This window comes from Bubalus kerabau, chromosome 2, assembly GCF_029407905.1.
Source record: "Bubalus kerabau isolate K-KA32 ecotype Philippines breed swamp buffalo chromosome 2, PCC_UOA_SB_1v2, whole genome shotgun sequence".
Taxonomy (NCBI): Eukaryota; Metazoa; Chordata; class Mammalia; order Artiodactyla; family Bovidae; genus Bubalus; species Bubalus kerabau.
In genome coordinates this window covers 12,585,355-12,607,251 of record NC_073625.1, presented here as the reverse complement: position 1 = coordinate 12,607,251, position 21,897 = coordinate 12,585,355, and positions in this window count along the sequence as shown.

Below are 21,897 nucleotides of genomic sequence, written 5' to 3'. Positions count from 1 at the left end.
ATGAGTTCAAACACTCCAGTTCTTTAAAAAAGCATGCACATATCCCTTGACCTTGCCCATCAAATTCACTGCTATATTCCTGGGATATAGAAAAGGACCTGTAAGTTGGTAAATACCACATTTTGCTTGAATGATTGAAAATATGAAGGACAAATAATTCTCCCACACTGTAAAGTATCTATATCCAATTTCTCAACTGTGCAAATGGTCTGACTGACACTTACAATGGGTCAACATGTCTATCAACTCAAAGGAATAAGGAATTTGCTGCTGTACTGCTGGGTCTTGGTGACAGAAGGAAGAGTTTACGGTAGAGTGATGGGCAGCTGGCTTGAGAGAAAACCCTGCCCACTGGCCCAAGCCTGTGGCTGCGTGGTGGTGGCCTGCCTTTGGGGTATGCAGTGAGCACTTCCTATCATGCAGTCTGGGGGAGGATGGGGTTGACTGTAAATGTCTTGAATATCTTCAAGAATTTTCTTTTCCCCCGATCCAGCTTTATTGAGATGTAACTGACGTATGTGTGCTAAGTCATTTCAATCGTGTCTGACTCTTTGTGACCCTATGGAGTGTAGCCTGCCAGGCTCCTCTGTCCATGGGGATTCTCCAGGCAAGAATACTGGAGTGAGTTGTCATGCCCTCCTCCAAGGGATCTTCCCTACTCAGGGATTGAACCTGCGTCTCCTGCAGTTTCTTCATGGGAGGTGGATTCTTTACCACTGAGCCACTGGGTAAGCCCATATATCTTCTATATATACCTATATATCTTATAGCTAATATACCTATATATTTTACAGATATAAATATATAGATATTGTATCTGCTTTATCCATTCATCCAGTAATGGACCCTTAGGTTGCTTCCCTGTCTCAGCTATGGAGAAAAAGGCTGCAGCGAACATGGGAGTTCAGGTATCTGCTGAAGATCCTGTTTTCATTTCCTTTGAATATACACCCAGAAGTAGAATTGCTGGATCACATGGTAGTTCTATTTTTAACTTTTGAGGAACTTCCATGCTGTTTTCATTGTAGCTGCACCAACTGAATTCCGTGTGAGCATGCACAAGGGTTCTCTTTTCTCCACATCCCTGCCAGCACTTACCTCTTGTCTTTTTGATGGCAACTCTAAACGATGACTTTTCCTTGTGGTTTTGGTTTACACTTCTCTGATGATTAGTGATCCCGAGCACCTTTTCAGGTACCTGTTGAATATTTGTTTTCTTTGGAAAAATATCTACTCGATTTTGCTGCCCATTTTTTTTAATCAGATTGTTTGAGCTTTTGCTATTGAGTTGTATGAATTCTTTTATGCTTCGGATATTAACTCCTTATCAGATATATGATTTGCAAGTCTTTTCTCCCATTCTGTGGGTTGTCTTTTCATTTTGTTGATGGTTGCCTTTGCGGTGCAGAAGCTTTTTAGTTTGTAGTTCCCATTTGCTTATTTTTGCCTTTTTTGCCTTTGCTTTCCATGTCAAACCCAGAAAATCATCACTGAGACTGATGTCAAGGAGTTTACCACCTAGGCTTTTTCTAGGAGTTTTACAGCTTCAGGCCATAAGTTTAAATTTTTTTTTAATTATTGAAGTATAGTTGACTTGCAAATTATGTTAGTTTCAGGTGAACAATGTAGTTATTCAATATTTTTATAGCTTGCACTCCATTTAAAGTTATTATAAAATAGTGCCTATATTCTCTGTGCTGTACAATATCTCCTTGCAGCTTATTTATTTTATACCTAGTAGTTTGTACCATGTTCAAATCCTTAGTCCAGTTTGAGTTGATTTTTGTGTAGGGGGTAAGATAGAGGTCCAGTTTCCTTCTTCAGGGTTTTCTTTTTTTGTCCTGTAAGAAGTCATCACCATAAAGCAATTATCCTCCAATTAAAAGTAGATTAAAAAAATTTTTTTAAAGAAGTCACCACCAACATCCAGCTTTGTGGTGGGGAGAGGGAAGGAAGTTCCCCTCCTCGGTCTCCCTTGCTCCACGTCCATCTCCAGTTTTCCTTGGGTCATTATTCCTCTAGCAGTGAGGAGGCACATGCTGGCCCTTTTCAGATAGGCAACATCACGAGGAAGGGTGAGGGACGCCTCGAGGCACCTTCTGGAACAGACGTCTGGGGAAAGACTGTCCTTGCCGTCCCTTAAATAGCAGGCCTTGTTCCTCCACCCGGGACACTAACCCCCTTCCTCTCTCCTCCCCGGTCCTTCGCCTCCTACCCCGCGGCTCCTTCAAGCTCAAAACACAGCTGTCCTGTCCTCTCTTCCTCCCCGCCTCCTCCTTCGGGTCTGCCCCCGGGGAAAGCCAGAGCCTGATCTCAGGAGTAGAGAGAGTCTACAACACAGCCCACGGAGCCTGGAAGAAATGCCCTGGAACGACACTGGATCTTGGGGGCCTCGCTCACCAGAGCATCAGAACTCGACACTCAGCCCAGCTTGTCTGTTCAGATCCTTTCATTGCACAAAGTCCACTTCTGGTCACTGCATATTGAGATGTCCCCTACAGGGCATCCATCCGTCAGCAAAGCACCCCCCTTCCCTTGGCTGAGCCACATTCGAGGGGGGCTGCCCTGGGGATGGGAGGAGCCTAATCTTGATCGCTCTCTGACACTGAGGCTCAGAACCCAGTGACTGAGACGTTTCCTCCAGACGCCTCCTTGTCTTCTAGAAGCATCTATTCATTCTTAACGCTCTGGGTGAGTTTTTATGGCACCTATTTCAACCCCTCTGGGTGTCTTCCAATGACGTCTGCCTGGGTCCGTTCTCTCGGGCGCTCTCTCCATGTCTTTTTTTGGCTCCTTCTATTTCTTTTTGCCTCTCTCTGTGTGTCTCCCTCTGTCCGGCTCCAGGCCTCTGCACGTTGCCCCGTGTCCCTGCCTCCTTTTCTGTCCCTGAGTTCTCCTCTCTCCTCCATCCTCCAGGAGACCCTGGGAACGGAGCTCGTGGCGCCAGCGCTTTCATCCCGATCCAGGTGGCTACAATCCAGGACAGGATTTACGGTGCCCTGACCCTGAGCCGTCAAGAAGGAACAGCCAGATTAATGGGGTGGGCGGGCTGTGGTAATAATCGTTTGTTTGATGTGACAAGCCTGATAGGCGTTGATTTACTTACAGACTGATGGGCTTTTAATTGAGCACCTCCATCCCAGGCACTTCAAAGGCGGGGGAAGTTGACAAGGGGCCCCTTTCACGGAGGGCTCCCGGTGATTGACAGCCCCCCTTCTGCCCGCGCTCCCCTCGCCCGAGGATTGGGCCCGGCAGCCCTGACCCGGCCCCGCTGGCAGAGTAACACGTCTTTCTGTGCAACTCAGAAATGGCCTTTTGTCTGCTGCCAAGGAAGGCAGGCCCTGCTCGGAAGGGCCGGCCGGTCTCCCAGGAGGATGAGGCGTGGAGGGGAGTCTGAGATGCTGAGAACCGGTCCACAGGACTAAGGGGGGGGGGGGGGGGTGCGGCGGGGCCTGCGAACCGGAACCGCTTCTTTGTTCTTCCTATTGTTGCTGGGCCCGCTGGCTTCCGCTCACCTCTTCCTCCTGTCCTCACTTCCTCTCTCTGTTTCAACTCTCCTCTCTTTGCTTGACTCCCCAGCTCATGGCCTCTGCCTTCTCCTCCACTTTCCCCTCGCACTTCTTCCTTCTGCGGGGAAAGGCCCCACGAGGTGGAGTTGGCATTTGCTGACCCCCGGCCTGACCTGTTGACACCACCCCGCTCCCCCGGGACGGCCGCCCCTCCCCTTCTCAGGCTGCAGGCGGCGAGGCCTCAGCTGGGAGCACCCTGGGACCCCTCCTCGCTGCACTGGTGTAGATGGCCATACAGTGACCAGGGCCACAGAGGCCTAAGGGCAGGGACTCAGGTCCAGTGGGGTTTCCATCCCATTTCTGTTTGGGCTAGAAGAAGCTTTAATCATAGAGGTTTTATTGTGTTGAAGATTTTGAGTATTGAGGGCTAGGACTTCATCCCCACCCATGGGGAGAGCCCCTAGACTCCCGTAGGGTTTCCTCAGGCTTCCTCACTAAGTCAGGGGTCAGTGAGACACCCCCGCCCCCTCAGCCAGCTTCAAGTTCTAAGTCAAGCTGCTTTAGTGACTGTGGGAAGCCATGTTCCCTGTGTTTCTCTTCTTCCTCTGTAGTAACTGAACCAAGATCATTGGGCCAGGAAGTGAAAGAGTAGATACCTGGCTAGAAAGGCATCATAATAACTCACATTTGCATAGCATTGCGGAGTTTGGAAAGTAATTTCACATATATTATCTTAATTGGTCCTTTAACCACCGTGTGAGGTAGTAAGTGGGATGTTGTTATGGCCATTAGAAGGTGTTAAAATTGAGACTCAAAGGATAACATGTTCCCAAGAGGCAGAATTGGCTCTCAAACTCAGGTATTTCCCTCCAAGTCTGCTCCTTCCTTGGCCACCCCCACTGTAGCTGGAGACTATTAAACTGTTCCTTTGTTGTTCTTTTAATTATTGTTAAATAATTAAAGGTCTTAGTTTTGGCACTCCGGATCTTCGATCTTTGTTGTGGTATACAGGGTCTTTAGTTGTGGTGTGTAAACTCCTAGTTGTGGCATGCGGCATCTGGTTCCCTGACCAGGGATCGAACCCCAGCCTCCGGCATTGGGGTTGGGAAGTCTTAGCCACTGGACCACCAAGGGAGTCCCTGTCCCGTTCCTTTGGAGGCTGCATTTTCTTATGCCAAGCAGATGGTTCCTTCCTATTTTTCTTTTTTTGTTTTCCCCCTTTCCAGGCCCTGTCCCAGCTCCCCACCTTCCTGGTCTGGATGTCCAGTGACACAGCCTCTGGTCCTAGCACCGAGGGGCTGAACCTCTGCCTCTGTCTCTGCCCCCAGAGTCTTGCCTGCTTCCAAACCTCGCCTGAGAATGTGGTGTTCCCTTAAGAGCTGCTGCATTTGGTTCTCTGGTATCGAAGCTTGTCACCTATCATTCGACGATCCACCCCACAGACTCCTCTCAGAGGCCAGAAAACACATGTCCCTTTCTGACCTGCTGCAGGGGCAGCAGCTTCTACAGAGCCAAGCCCCAGGGCAGAGGCTTTCAAGCAACTAACCATCTCTCCCTTTTCTGCCTCTCTGCTTTGGATATGTTTCCTGGTTGTGCTTAGCGTCCCACATTATAATGATCTGTTTCTATGTTGGTCCCCTCTGGAGAAGGCAATGGCACCCCACTCCAGTACTCTTGCCTGGAAAACCCCATGGACAGAGGAACCTGGTGGGCTGCAGTCCATGGGGTCACAAAGAATCAGGCACAACTGAGCGACTTCACTTTCACTTTTCACTTTCATGCATTGGAGAAGGAAATGGCAACCTACTCCAGTGTTCTTGCCTGGAGAATCCCAGGGACAGGGGAGCCTGGTGGGCTGCCATCTATGGGGTCGCATAGAGTCAGACACAACTGAAGCGACTTAGCAGCAGCAGCATGTTGGTCCCCTCACTGGAGTCCATGGGCAACTACACGTCTTTGCATCTTATAGTTCCAGTGTGCAAAGTGAAATTTTAAAATATTTATTTATTTGGCTGCACCAGGTCTTCATTGTGGCATGCAGGATTTTCCATCTTGGTTGCAGCATGTGGGATCTAGTTCCCTGACCAGGGATCGAACCCAAGCCCCTTGCATTGGGAGCATAGAGTCTTAGCCCCTGGACCACCAGGGAAGTCCCTGAAAATAATGTTTTACCATAGCTGATTCATAATATTATACTACTTTCAGATGTTAAACATAGTAATTCAATATTTTTATAATTATATTCCACTTAGTTATTATAAAATATTAGCTATAGTCCTCCTCCTGCTATACAATATATCCTCGTAGCTTGTTTATTTTATACATAGTGGTTTGTACCTGTGGTCCCTATCCCTATCTTGCCCCTCCTCCCTTCCCCCTCCCCACTGGTAACCATTAGTTTGTTCACTATATATGTGAGTCTGTTGCTGTTTTGTTATATACATTCATTTTATTTTTTTAGATTTCACACATATATGACAATATACAGTATTTATCTTTGTCTGACTTACTTCACTAAGGATAATACCCTCTAGGTCCATCCATGTTGTTACAAATGGAAACATTTCATTCTTTTTTATGTCTGAATAATAGTCCACTGTATATATGTATCACATATCATCCTTTATCCATTCATCTGTCGATGAATACTTACGTTGCTTCCATATCTTGACTGCTGTGAATGATGCTTCAGGAAGCATTGGGTTGCATGTATATTTTCAAGTAAGTGCTTTCATTTCCATCAGATATACATCCAGGAATGGAATTGCTGGATCATACTGTAATTCTATGGTTTTTCCAGTAGTCATGTATGGATGTGAGAGTTGGACTGTGAAGAAAGCTGAGTGCCGAAGAATTGATGCTTTTCAACTGTGGTGTTGGAGAAGACTCTCAAGAGTCCCTTGGACTACAAGGAGATCCAACCAGTCCATTCTAAAGGAGATCAGCCCTGGGATTTCTTTGGAAGGAATGATGCTAAAGCTGAAACTCCAGTACTTTGGCCACCTCATGCGAAGAGTTGACTCATTGGAAAAGACTCTGATGCTGGAAGGGATTGGGGGCAGGAGGAGAAGGGGACGACAGAGGATGAGATGGCTGGATGGCATCACCAACTTGATGGACGTGAGTTTGAGTGAACTCCAGGAGTTGGTGATGGACAGGGAGGCCTGGAGTGCTGCAGTTCATGCGGTTGCAAAGAGTCGGACACAACTGAGTGACTGAACCGAACCGAACTGAACTGTAATTCTATTAACAGTAAAAAAAATATTTTCACGAATGAATCATTTTACTCTATAATTGCAGAGTGGAAATCTTTTTAAAGCATAAAAATCAGAGCCCAGAAGTCATAAGAGAAATGATGGATAAATTTGTCTACATAATTTATCTTTACATATTTTACAAGCAAAGTCAGATGACAATAAACAGGTGTGTAAGGAACATTTGTACAAATAAATGTGTAAGAATAGTATCAGCATTACTTCATATAATAATAGAATATTCGGAAAACACAGCCAGTAAGAGGGACCAGGTAAGTACATTCCAGTACATAACGGTGAAATTTTTGTTGAAATGATTCTTGCTGAACTATTTGATGAAAGGCCACAGTATGGTGTGGCAGGAGAGTCAGACAGCCTAGGATATATTCCTAGTTCCACTGCTTGCCCTCAGACAAATCATTTAAATCTTACATTGCCTCAGCTTCCTCATCTGTAAAATGGGACAAAAACACCACCTACCTCATAAAGTTATTGTAAGGACTGAATGAGTTAACAACACATTTCATCTAATCATCTACATTACACCCTTATTTCACGTCCAACAATGAAAGAAAAATGCTGCAAAATAATCTGTGATACAGTGCTCTTTTTAAGAAATCAATGTCAGAGACATTAACATGCAAAAAAAAAAAAAACTTAGAATTGATTAAATTTGTCTGTGCAAAACACTTAGAAAAGAGACTGCACAGTCCACGCTAAGGGAGCTACTGTCCTCATCGCTGAATTGCATTCTCTCAAGACTTCTATCTGGAGGAGGCAATGGCACCCCACTCCAGTACTCTTGCCTGGATAATCCCATGGATGGAGGGGCCTGGCAGGCTACAGTCCATGGGGTCACAAAGAGTCGGACACGACTGAAGTGACTTCACTTTCCTTTCCTTTAAGACCCCTATCATGGGCAAGTGAATCTTCATTTATAGGTGAGGAAGCAGAGACTTCAAGAGATGCAATAGCTTGACCAGCTCACAGAGCACTGAGCCCCCAGCAGGCCTTTCAACCTGCCCTTAGGGTGCACTCATCCAGTGATTACAAGAGCTGACCACTGCCCACCACGGTGCCAGGGAGTTGGGAGCTGAGTGTTGTTCTCTATTGCATTTGCTTTCCCAAATTGAAGCTTTCCCTCTCTGGTGCAATTACTCTGCTTCTTCCTCCCCCTTCCTCCTTTGTCCTTGGCCCTGATCTTGTTACTTTTGTGTTTATGGCTTTGGGTTGTACTGTATCTGTGTTTTGGATAGTAAGGGACCTCAAATCTTTTATGGAGGCAAGAGAGGTACAAATAAGTATAAAGGTAAGACTTAGCTTTTAAGGATGACATGTAGCAAGAAAAAAGGAGAGAGAAACATGTCCACGATCACGCACAAGGAAACATAGGCTCAGCACCAACACATCAAGAAAGTGCCTACAGACCACCCTCCAATCCTACCACTGAGGGACTGTGATGCCAGATGTCCTCAGAGCTCAGCTCACCCCCTCAAGCTAGGTTGTCTGCCACAACAGACTCTTTTTTCCCATGACCCAATGAGACACTAGGAGGTCGAGGGGGTGGAGGGGAATTTTGAGAGGGAATGGGAGGGCAGCTAACTTTAAGATCTTCTCTGGCTCTGCTTGGCACACCCCCTCCCCGCCTCAAAAAAAGGAACATACACCTGGATGAGTGTGAGTTTCTAGGTAACTATTGCAGTGAGTCTGAGGCAACCAGAGCATCCCATGAGCTCCAAAGGGAACCAATGTCTGTCCGTGTTTTCAAGGAGGCCTAACAGTGTTTTTAAGATCAGAATGAGAGACTTCAGGACCCATTTCCTCTGGAGTTTTGCAGGGCCTCCCCACAACCCTAGTGGCAGCTCAGGACCCATGACTCTTAAGATCACAGACAGATGCCATTTGCCACTTCTGCGTCATCATCCCAAGTGAGGAATCCCAATATTCTACCTCTTCTACCAAGCTTGTAATGTTCATGTTAAAAGATAATGAACAGGGACTTCTGGTGATCCAGTGGTAAAGAATCTGCCTGCTAAGGCAGGGCACATGAGTTTGATCCCTGGTCCAGGAAAATTCCACATGTCACAGGGCAACTGAGCCTCTTTGCCACAACCACTAAGCCTGAGCTCTAGAGCCCGTGAGCCATGACTACTGAAGCCCTCTCACCTTACAGCCAGTGCTCCACAACAAGAGAAGCCACCCCACTGAGGAGCTCACACACAACCAGGGAAAGTCCATGCACAGCAACAAAGACCCCGCACAGACATAAATAAAACAAATAAAAATTTTTAAAAGATAATGAATATCCAGGTTCCCAAGGACTGACATAAACAAACTGAATGTAACTCAGTTTAATGTTGAAATTGTTAACCACCTTGAGCTGCTAGTTAATGTGATATCCAAGAAATGTATTTCCTTTAAATTTTAGAATATCTGGTGGAGCTCCTGTGAGTTCTGGGCACCTTGGTGCAAGGGAAGCTAACTGGTATCTCAAGGTGGTTAACAGATAAAGAAAAAAAGAAAATAAAACAGGGCATAGGATTGCACTGGGCTCTTCGCTCCCACGTAGAGAAGCCACCAGTTGACTAGGGCATTGCATTCTTGAATTTTCTTGGGGTTTTAAGGATGGAGAGGGTTTTTCTAGAACTTCTGTTCACTGTCCCACATGCCCTGAGATCCACAAAGCATTGAGTAAAGAGTGGAGGTGAAAGCTGGGTAAAGTAGTGAGTTTAACAAGGTTAATTGCATTAGGGAGCTTCGCCATTCTCCAGGTTAGAAAAAAAACATGTACTCTAGGCTCCAATCCACCAGAGAAAGAAAGGTATATCAGCAAAGGAGGGGAAAGAGGAAGATGGGTGTTTGGCTATTTATTCAAATACATGCAGTTCATCTCTGTTTAGGGGCCTCCCTGGTGACTCAGATGGTTAAGAATCTGCCTGCAGTGCAGGAGACAGGTTCAATCCCTGGATCAGGAAGATCCCTTGGAAAAGGGCATGGCAACCCACACCAGTATTCTTGCCCAGAGAATTCCATGGACAGAGGAGCCTGGGGGGCTACAGTCCATGGGGTCACTTCTCAAAAAGCAGGTTTGCACCAAATCCCTTCCAATGTCATCTGTATCCAAGCCTCCTGTGAGATAATCCTCTTAATGGAATATTTAAGAAATCAGATATAAATCACCAACCTTTTATCTCACCAGAAGACTCATGTGCCATAGGACGTCTGGTGTATACGTCTATCTACATGCAGATGGTTGCAGGTATCTTTCTGAGCAGATGTCACCGTATTTTTAGGCTCTATATGTTTTCCAATATCTAAATCTATTTTTTTTCTGGGTGCAAAAATTTTAGCAATTTTAGAAATCAGAGCCCAGAAAAGAGGCACCTGGAGACATTTCCAAATTAAAACACACATCCCTCAGAGAAACCTTTTGTGTCATTTGCAACCAACAAAAGTGCCTATTGTTATGACGTGCTCATAAATAACTTGATTTTGGCATACACTTTGGTACCAAACAGAAGATGAATAAATTAAATGTGATTTACAACCTTTTTCATTTTTATTAGCACTGCTCTGAAGAGTTTATGTAAGGGACGTGCCAGAGCAGTTATGCCAAATGTTTTAAGGCGTTGGTATTGATATTATATAAATTAAGGTGTTTTAATTTGCATTCTTTAATTAACTAAATACTGGCAGAAAAATAAAACACAAGGGCAGCCCTGACTTATTGCCTCTATTAAACTGCTGACGTCTCCGAAAAGATGCTTTAAGTAATCCAATTCATTCGGAGAAGGGGAGGGAGGCATATTAACACTCTCTTATTTGGCAAAATATATTGGGGTTTAAGAAACCAATGTTCAGCATTGTTTGCAGGGTGGTTTGGGGGGTGGTGTTTTAAGAAGGTCTGAATTTATGTCCCTAAAGAAGGAGCTGACCCGATGCTTTAACCATCCATCCTATGCAAGTCTGAGCTAAAGAAGTGGAGGCAGCCCGGCTCCACCACTGGGCACGGGCAGGCTCCTGGATGCAGGGCCCTGCAGACCTGGACTGCCTGCCTTTGTTGCCCAGAGCTGTATCACTGCCAGTCTCAGAAAAGAAAAGCTGGTTGAATTAACCCAGTGGTCCGATGGATCCCATATCAACACTGTTGTTGTTCAGTCGCTGTAAGTCATGTCTGACTCTTTGCAACCCTATGGACTGCAGCACGCCAGACTTCCCTGTCCTTCACTGTCTCCCAGAGTTTGCCCAAACTCATGTCCATATCATGTCCATATCAACTTAATCATGTCCAGAAATCAAGGAGAGAAATAGCTAACAATCCTTCAGTGGAATTAGCTGCTTCTGGTCAACCCTTCCCTTCACACACAGAACCCCCCAACCACACACACACACACACACACACACAGATTCTAATAAGATATGCCAGGAGTACTCTAATTCCTTTCCATAAGCCCTGGATCTGATCACTATCTCCAGTGACTTTGCTTTTTCTTTTCCATTATGGTTTATTACAAAACACTGACTATTGTTTCCTGTGCTATACAGTAGGATCTTGTTGTTTACTTATATCATAAGAGTAGTTTGTATCTGCTAATCCCAACCTCCTAATTTGCTCCTCCCCCATCCTCTTTCCCCTTTGGTAGCCATAAAACTGTTTTCTATGGGAGACTTTTTTAAAAGTTACTCTTACTGTGGAGTCATTAACTTCTTTCTCATCCAAGTTCTTCCTTTCTCTTCACTTTCTAGATCATTCTTGATTTTTGCTGTTTCTCCTCTCCTGGTCAGGCTTCATCTTTTATCATTTTCCCCTCCAGACTTTTAGGGGGGAACAGCTCTAAACAGCTCTAAGGAAAAGATTATAACTCCCAGTGGTTGGCCAGAGGAAAGAGCCAGCTCCTGAAACACAGGTGAGAGCATTGTATTTCCCTTCCCTAAACCCGCAGGGAAAGGAGCCATCTGTACAAACTTCCCTGTTCTCCCGCGATTCCCAGGGCCTCTGGCTTCACTTCTCTGCCTGGACTGGGAGTCAGCACGTCAAGGGCAGACCTCTAGGGGCTCATGGATGCTTGTTGAGCTGACCAGAGACATCACCCAGGGAGAGGTGGGCTGGAGAGCGGAATTCACCTTTCTCCTCTGTCCACACTCTCTCTGCACCTTCATACACATGGTCCCTTCTGACACCGCCCAATCAGAGGCAGTTCAAAGGCCACCCAAGTCCCCTTGTCCAGACCTCAGAGGACTGTCGTTACGTCACGTCCCCACCCCAGCGTTCTTCCTGGACGCCTTTCCTCACTTGCTCCACAGGATGGATTCCAGCTTTTTAATCAAGAAAATGCCATTCTCCTTCACCAGCCTCCTGCCCGCCTCCCCCAGCCCCACTCGCCCACCCCCCTCAATCGCACTTTCTTGTCGTTCCCCATCTCGCAGCTCTGTCAGTTGTTTTAAAACAAAAACATGTCTCCTGTCATAAATGAGATTGTCATTATGCATGTCGACTGCAGTGGGGGAAAAATTCACCCGGGGCCTGATGTGGAACAGGCATAAACATCATAAGGAAAAGGACACGGTCTCCTCAGCGTTTGCAGCTACTGTACTATTCTGGTTTGGATTGTTTGGGTTGTGTGTGTGTGTGTTTTTTTTTTTTTTTTTTGGTTGTTGCTGTTGTTTTTATCATTTTTGCATTGATTTATTATTTATTTCAGGAAATGAATGAGAAAAACAAAGACAGCCTGGCAGAAAGCGGTTGTGTTCGATGTATCAAGATGGACCTTGGGAAACGTGGAAGGGGTACCCTCAGGATGCCTGAGAAAGGTCTTCAAGATGGTACAATTCTTTTTTTATATATAAGTATTTATTTTGGCTGTGCCACACATGGGCTCTTTAGTCTCAGCATGTGGGATCTAGTTCCCTGACTGGGGACTGAGTCTCCGGGTCCCCTGCAATGGGAGCATGGAGTCTTAGCCACTGGACCACCAGGGACACCCCTAGAATTCTACTTTAGACAGTCTGGAATGAATGTTTATCCTGATTCTATGGCCCATCAATACTGCATGCAGTCCTGATTCCTCCAAGTGTCACAGGATCAAGGTCACTCACAAAAAGTGAGCTTGGACTCAGCGGACCAAGGAGGCCCAGCCCTGGGCCTGAACTAGAGGAGACAGAGGCTTTCCTGTGCATCTTTGCAGCAAGAAACTAAGGTGTCCAAACACCTGCAGAACAGCATCGTCTGCTGCTCTTTTTTTAGTTTTTTTTTTTTTTCTTGGCAAATGGTCGATAAAGCAGAAAACTCTTATCATCTCAATCCTTGTTGAGAAGTTACATACCCATGCCCTTGGTACCTTTGAATTCTGCAGGCAATACCTATCCAAAAATACAATATTCAAATACGAACAAAGTGAAGACTGCTCAGCCGCTTTGGCAAGCACTCTGCTAATAGTAATTACTGATGTCATGATTTGATGTCTTCAGACACATCACAAGCCTCGTGCTGGAAATTTGCAGTGAGAACCAGATACAAACCTCCATGGATACAACAGCAGTCTCCGGATTATCTTCGGCACAAACTTCTGCCTTCTTGTGAGCGTGAACGAAAAAAGGTGCAGACAATCCAGCGTTTCTGTTAGGGTTCACTGATTGGAAAGTTGGCAATATTAAAATGTGTATTTATCAAAATCATGGATTCCTTGAGGCTGGACATAATTTTTCCTCTCCTCTTCCTTCTGCTAAATGAGGGAGAAGGTGGGACAAGAAGGAAGAGGAAAGCGAGAGAAGCACGCACATTTTCTTAAACCCAGAGATGGAAATGGAACCCTTCTTCCTGAGCCTTCTCCAGATGAACGCCCAGAAGTTCCTGGAGGCGTTGCCCTGGCTTTCTTCCCTGAGTCCCTCGGCTGAACTTCTCACTCCAAGGGTGTGTTGGGTCCTACCTACTTTCTTGAAAGGGGCTTGTTTTGAACACATATAGCTTTCAGCCCTGCAATTCTATTCCTAGGAACTTACCCTATAGTTTTATTAGCACACATGGAGAATGATATATATTATATATATGGTAAGACCCCTACATAGGAACAAGTTCTGTTCCAAGAGCGCTTTTGTAAGTCCAACTTGTTCATAAGTCCAACAAAGTTAGTCTAGGTACCCAGCTAACACAATCAGGTACATAGGTTTATAATACTGTAACAGTATTAATACTGTTAATACTGTACTATAATAGGTTTATAGTAGTTTTCACACAAGAGATACATATGAAACAAACACACAAAGAGATTTTTAACCTTATAGTACAGTACCTTGAAAAGTACAGTAAGACAGTACAATGACGGGCATCCGGGGTGGCATCGAGTGAAGAGGGGAGAAGAGTCACTGGAGGAGAGAGAGGAGGTGGGAGATGGCAGAGCTGAAGGATCGCCACCAGCAATAGGAGACGGAGGACAAGCTGCGATTTCACTCACGCCTGATGTTGATGGAACGGATGTTTGCATCTTTGAAAGTTCCAAACTTGACAGTTCATTTGTAGGGTACTTACTGTATACATAAATACACACATAAACATATATATGGTTATTCGCCACAGGAACAAACACTGGAAACCATCTAAATGTCCACCAGCAGGGGAATGGCCAAGTAAACTCATCACACATCCATGTAACAATGCAGTGAAACTAAAAAAGTAAATAAACAAAATGCAGAAGCCCATGATGCAATCTCCAAACTATATTAGTTTTTAAAAAAAGCAAGTGCAGAACATTGTGTGCAGTGTGTTGCCCTTTGTGTATAAAAAGGAGAAAGAATACATATGTATTTGCTAATATATGTACAGAATACCTCTGAAGGATGGACAATACACCCACAGCACTGATGCATGGGGGAGAAGAACTGGATTGCGAGAGGGAGGTCTTTTTCAATGCTCATTCTCATAGTTTGGGAATTTGGCGCCATGGGAATGCACTTAATCATAAATAAATAAGTGCATGTTTCCAAAAAAAGTAATCGCTTAAATCATTTTTAAAGGGGGCTTATTATGTAAATCTCCACTCTGAATGGACTACTATATACTTGGATACTTGCAGCCAGTGGCTTGGTTGGGACCCCGCCTCTTGGATTTCCATCTCCCAGCAGAGGCTGGCAGAGGGCCATGGAAATAAACACTCCTCGAAATTGTTCTGACATCTTGGAATTTGGTTTTATCAAATACAAGCAGCGGTAATTGAGCCACTGCCTGAGCAGCTCTTCCCTTTTCTCTAATCGTGTTTGTTGAAATGAATTTGAAGCTGCACATCCCTGCTAATTGGGAGGCCAGCCTAGCAAAGGGCCTGCTTTGGGCAAGTTGAGAGGCTTATCCACCAGAAGGGGGAGTGGACATCAGAGAACTATCATCACCTTCATGGCTGAAGCCCACGGGTGTCAGAAGCAGGTGTGACATCTGCCCTGTGCAACTGAAACAGTCGGTTTGCTACCAGGATCTCTGGGGCCCCAGTGGTTCTGGCTGGGAGGGTGTGCTTAGAGCACGGGGGCAGGACATCTGAGGAACCCTGGTCCCCGCTTCCCTTTCTGGGGCCTCCTCCCTGCTCTTGGACTCCCCTTATACCCAAATGAGAGATGGTGCATGAACACACCTGAAATGATGCATACTAGCACCCAGAGGCGCTCAGTAAATGTGGTAGAATCTGAATTGAACATGAAGCAAATGCTTTTTAGAACAATGGGCAACTGGAATCAGCTCCTATGTCTAAAATACATTAGCCACAAGGATATATGGTACAGCACAGGCAATACAACCAACGTTTTATCACAACTTTGAATAGAGTATAATCTATAAAAAATTGTGAATCACTGTTGTACACCTGAAACTAATATAATCTTGTAAGTCAACTGTACCTCAATTTAAAAAACAATATATACATAAATTAAAAAAAAAAAGAATAGTGGGCAACTAAAGTACAAGGTAATGAGCACAATTTCAGTTAAAGCCTCCTGACTTTTTCTTTTAATCTACAAAAGAAGCCCACAGGTGCCCAAAGGAGAAGATCCCTGCCTTTTAGGAGCCAGGAATGTGCATGTCTTGGAGGTGACCAGGACTAGCCGGCCTGCCGTGGTCCTTATCTCCCCTGGGATCACCTCAGGCCTGCACCTACCAAGTAGCCAATAAACAGTACTTGAATGAATTCATTCAATCCAGTTCAATTAATGAAATGAAAGGTCACCTTATTCCCTTCCCTGTGTCAGCTTCCTTTCTACCATATTCTCAGTCCTGGTGCGAGTGCTCAGCCGCTTCAGTCATGTCTGACTCTTTGTGACCCCATGGACCATAGCCTGCCAGTCTCCTCTGTCCATGGGATTCTCCAGGCAAGAATACTGGAGTGGGTTGCCGTGCCCTCCTCCAGGGGATCTTCCCAATCCGGGGGTCAAACCTGTGTCTCTTAGTCTCCAGCACTGGGAGGCGGGTTCTTTACCACTAGCTGGAAATAAAAATAAAAACCTGGTTGTGAAGAGCAGTATTCTGGAAGATGATTGAAGTCATTTGCTATTTTTTAGACAGAATTTTAAAAACCTTTGCCAACAAAGGTCCATCTAGTCAAGGCGATGGTTTTTCCAGTAGTCATGTATGGATGTGAGAGTTGGACTATAAACAAAGCTGAGCGCCAAAGAATTGATGCCTTTGAACTGTAGTGTTGGAGAAGACTCTTAAAAGTCCCTTGGACTGCAAGGAGATCCAACCAGTCCATTCTAAAGGAAATCAGTCCTGAATATTCATTGGAAGGACTGATGCTAAACTGAAGCTCCAATACTTTGGCCACCTGATGCGAAGAACTGACTCATTGGAAAAGACCCTGATGCTGGGAAAGATTGAAGGCAGAAGGAGAAGGGGATGACAGAGGATGAGATGGTTGGATGGCATCACTGTCTCAATGGACATGAGCTTGAGTAAACTCTGGGAGTTGGTGATGGACAGGGAGGCCTGGCGTGCTCCAGTCCATGGGGTCACAAAGAGTCGGACACAACTGAACGACCGAACTGATATTGATAATGAGACTGTGCCATGCAGCAGGTGGGATCTTAGTCCCCCACGCAGGGTTCAAACCCACGCCCCTGCACAGGGAGCACTGAATCTTAACCACTGGACCTTCAGTGAAGTCCCTGAAGTCTTTAGCTTTCCTGCTGCTCTCTCAGGCCTGCATTCAGATTAGCTCAGAAACAGATATTGCATTTGAATCCTGGTTCTACCACTTTTGAGCTGTGTAATTTGGGTGAGTTACTTAACCTCTCTGAGCCTCAGGGGCTCACCTATAAAAACAAGCACACTCCCTACCTCATCAGTTTGTAGTGAAAGGTGAATGAGTTCTTACAGGTAAGGAGCTCAGACAGGCCGGCATACCGTAAGGCTCCATAAATGTTATTATTACCCAGGGTCAAACACTCTCTGCTAATCACAGCCAAGGTGTTGGCAGATTACTAAAGGATGATTCCTCCCAGCAGTATCTGCAACTTAAAAGGGGAATCTGGAAGAAACCTGAAGGCCCAAAGGAACAAAGTCGTCAAGGGTGACTGCCCAGGGCTAAGGTTGATGTCTGGGGTGGGGCTGGTGCAGGGAGGGAACTTCAAAAGCACACCTCCTGGCAGCCCCCTCCTTCGCTGCACCCCCCCCACCCCCTAGCCGCCCTGCCTATCTCCCTGAGGGCTGATAGGAGATAAACGAAACCACTTCTTCAAAGCACCCAGCTCAAGGACCATGATCAAACACGGGGCTGGAAGATAAGCTTCAGTCTACATTTCCTTTGTCCGCTCCTTCCCACCACTTCTCCAAAGGAAACTCAAGGTGGGGGAGGGAAAGGAGGTAATTCCTCCTTCTTTCATCAAAGGGAATCACCTCCCCATCCCCGTAGTAGTGGGGCTGTGAGAGGAGATCCAGGAGGCCCTGTTCTGCCAGGACTACCATGTGACTTCAGGCTCCCCCAGAAGCTCTGGAGGCCCCGACTTTATCTGTCAAAGCAGGGGGGGAAAAAAACCTGCCCAAAATAACTCAGAAAATTGCTGCGAGATGATGAATGCAAACAGGTATTTGGGGAAAGATCCTTTAATGGGCTCATACAGTTGACATTTTGAAAAATACTAAGTCATCCACCTTTTTGTTTACACAGAGAGGGGAAACAGAGCTAAATAACCCTCCTACGTAAAGTTCTTATTCATTCATCAACAAACTAGCACTGGACATGGATGGCATTCAGACTGCGTGGATTCAAGCCCCCATCTCCCACCAGCTCAAATTGGCGGCGGGGGTACTTAACCTCTCTGTGCCTCCACGTCCTCCTGGGTGAAATGGGGTAACCACACGACCTACCTCCTAGGGCTCCAGTGGGGACTAAAGAAGAGAAATCGTGCCAAGCGCTTACACATGCTTGGCTCTCGTGTTAGCTGCAGTGACCACAATGGTTAGACATCCCTTTAGGCAACAGAATACAAAGAGGATGAGAGCTATACAGAAGCATCCGCGGTCCAGCAGAAGGACAGACAAGTCAATAAATACTGGCAGGTGCCAGGTGATGAGTGTAATAACAGAACAGAATTAGAGCTGTGAGAACAGGGAAGAAAGGGCAACCAGAGTGGGTTCCCCAGTAAGGCCGGTCCTTCTAGCTTTGCCCGCTTGCTCTCACAGTGCCCCAGGCTCTTCTGGCCTCCTGGTGCCCGGGGCTGTGTCTGAAGCTAGGCAGATGCAGGTAGTGCTGAATCAGGGCTCCTGGCCAAGGCAGTAATTGCCAGCCGCTGAAAGATATTAAGTGCCAGGGAGGAAAACCAAGTCCTCTATGAGGCAGACTTTTCAGAGTTCTTACAGCTTGTAAAAAAAAAAAAAATGTAAATAGTTACCCAGTGAGATATTATTTCCTGTTGTTGCCATTAGGGCTTGAGTGTCATGTAGAGAGAACCCATCATTCAGGCAATTCAGCCTCCTTGACGATGGAAAACTCCGCATTAACGCTACACAGCGCACCTCCCACCGCTCCTCCCAGCCTGACTCAGGCGGGTTTCTTTACGTAAATTGAAATTTTGAAAAAAAAAAAATCTATAAATATTCAGAATTTCCTAAAGGATTTTCATGATGGCTTCTTAGAGGTTATTTTTTTTTTTTTTCCAAAGACTTGTTTGAGTGGAGACCGGGGAAGGGATATCCTCATTTGGGTAGGGGGCTGGGCTGGAGCCTTGGATCCTCCAGGCCTGGGGGCTACTGTTCTGAGCAATCGCCCCACAGATGCTGAGGACGCCATTGGTCACAGCTATCACTGACTCAGGACTTCCTTTGTGCCAAGCACTAGACGTGCGATATGCATTGTCTGCTTTGGCCTGCCGACCCTGAGGCTGTCACTGCTAGGTTTTTTTGTTTTTTTTTTTGCTTAGTTTTAAATATTTATTTCTATGTCTTTATTTGGCTGCATCCAGTCTTAGTTGTGGCACGTGGGATGTTTAGCGGCGTAATGGGTAATCTTTTTTTATTAAGTTGTGGCATGCAGGTTCTAGTTCCCTGACCCGGGATTGAACCTGGGTCCCCTACCCTTAGAAGCATGGAGTCTCAGCCACTGGAGCACCAGGAAAGTCCCACACTCTTAGGTTTTATAACTGAGGAAATCAAAGCCCAGCGGGGTTTCCTTGTCCAGGATCACTGCAGGATTGTGACGCAGAGGCCTAGTTCCCAGAGACCTATCTCCATGAGAGGACTTTGTCACCCACTGCTCACAGACCTTTGGGTGAGTGACTAACCTGTCCATGCTATGCATGGGAATGACAAAGGTACCTGAAGCGTATCGAGAGCCTGAAGCACAGAATGTGACTCTTCCCCACGTGGGCAGGGGTACGCTCAAGCAGCCCCACCCTGCCCTACTGTCATGGTGCCCTCCCTCGAAGGGCAGTCTGGGAAAGGCCTCTTAGCTATGCAAGAGCCACTTTTCTGCAAGGGAAGCACTTGGGCCCTGAACAACACAGTGTCTCACATGGCCTTTTCAGCCACACCCCATCAACCCCAGGAAACACAGCCCAACTTCTTTTAACCTTATTCTCTCCCAGGTGACAAGTCATTCCTTTGAAAATGGCTTTGCAATAGGCTACTAGGACCCCATTTAGGACTCTGTAGAAGTTAGCATTTCAGCTAAATGAATATCAATTACCGATTGTAATAATCCTCTAGCATCCAGTGGCAAAGAATCCACCTGCAATGCAGGAGATGTGAGTTCAATCCCTGGGTTGAGAAGATCCTCTGGAGACGGGTATGGCAGCCCACTCGAGAATTCTTGCCTGGAGAATTCCATGGGCAGAGGACCCTGGTGGGCAACAGTCCACGGGGTGGCAAAGAGTTAGACACGACTTAGTAACTAAACAATAATCTTTTAATTAGGCCTCTGACCTGGCTGAGTATGATTTTCCATTTTCCCAACTAAGGTGATTAGATGGATCCAGCCAAAGGGGCCCCACTTTGCTCATCAGCGTCCCAAAGGGAAGCATGGCCCTATTCCCTTGCTAGCATTTTCCAGGAGAGGGCAAACAGGGTTGGTCTCCACCGAAGTGCTGTCTGGCACCCCCAGTTCCTAGTGATGAGCTGTGAACTAAGGGAGCAGGGTTTTTTGAAGACAATATGTGATTCCCTAGGCAAACTCCCCACCCTTCACCCCAAGACTGGTCACCTTGTCCTCACCTCCTCCTCTCCCCCCACCACTTTCATTCATTCCTTACCTTCTTCTTCACCTTTCCTCCCCAAATAGACAGTAAATATCTTATTATCCTGCATTCTTCTCCCCTCTTTCTGTTGCCTCCTGCCCCTCTATTCCTTCCAAATTCCTACATGCCTTTGTCTCTCTCTCCCCTCCCCTTTGCTCCTAACTAATTCGCCATTAATCATCCAGAACACACATCTGCAGGGTCCGAGCAGGAGTCCTTGGCTGGCGTTCACAGCTGGGCTGGTTGTGATCATCAAGAAGGGGTCTTTCATCTTTTCCTGTCTCCTAGGGCTCCCCTCTTCCCAGATCCTCCTCCTCCAAAGTGGCCTACCAAGGCCCACCGTCTTCATTCTGGAAGGTTCTGCTCGCTCTCTCTGCAGAGAAGTCTCCCAAAGGCCAAATCACCTGGTAGATTGAAGCAGCCTTGCAGTGGTCATTTAGACTTGACACTGGCAGTGGCAAGGATGTCAGAGTGCTCAGAGGCTGGCAGGAGAAGGAGGAGTGGGCAGGGGATAGGGACCACCACAATAAAATAAATGGGGTCTCCCCCCTCCGTCTTGTACCCTCCTTGCTGCGGTATGGAATACATCACCCAGTCAGGACATCCCTTGGCATTCATTGTAACCTAATTTTATCAGGATTAAAATCGGGGTAGGGAACGCCTGTGTAATTTCTTAGAGGTCTAGACATCCTGTCCAAAAACCAGACTGATCCAAGGAGTACATTCAGTTTAGTGTTTGATTGACGTGGCCTGGGAGTGGTGCCTGGTGCCTTCTCTACTGAGCATCATAAAGACTGCCATTTGTTATTTCTGTGATACTCGTTTCTGTTGGAAGAACGCCTTTGAAATCGTCTCTGCCCTTCTGGGCATCTCAGGGCGTTGATCAACGAGCAGCAGAGTCAGGGACCGGCAGTCCGGGAACAATATGCCCCGAGTGACAGACCCGACAATCCGAGTGACAGATGCGGGCTGGAAAAGGGGTGCTCAGAGCGGGGCAGTGACACCAGCGCGCCTCCACTGGCCGCCGAGAGAACCGGGAAAGGGGTCTCCCCAAAGGCCTGCGTACAAAGGGCCAACTTCACCCTCCGATCGGCGGACGGGGGACTCCAACGCCAGGACAGGGACTATGTGAAATCTCTGTCGGGTGCGAAGCTGGCAATGCATACTTTATCCGAAAGGCACGGGAGGAAGGAGACAGGGTGGAGGGGGGGTACTGTTATTTTCATTTAAAAGTTTTTAATTCCGAAATTCCCCTGGGAAAACCTAGGGCATCTTCCCCCTCGAGAAGAAAAGGGGGGCGGGGCGTGGAGGAGCCGCATCTTTGGCGCTTACATCGACTTGCTGCGTTTACAGAGACCCCGCCTCTTCTAGGATGCAAACCCCTCCACGTCCCTACCCACCCGCTACCCCTGAAACAGCAGTCAGGCGCGGTG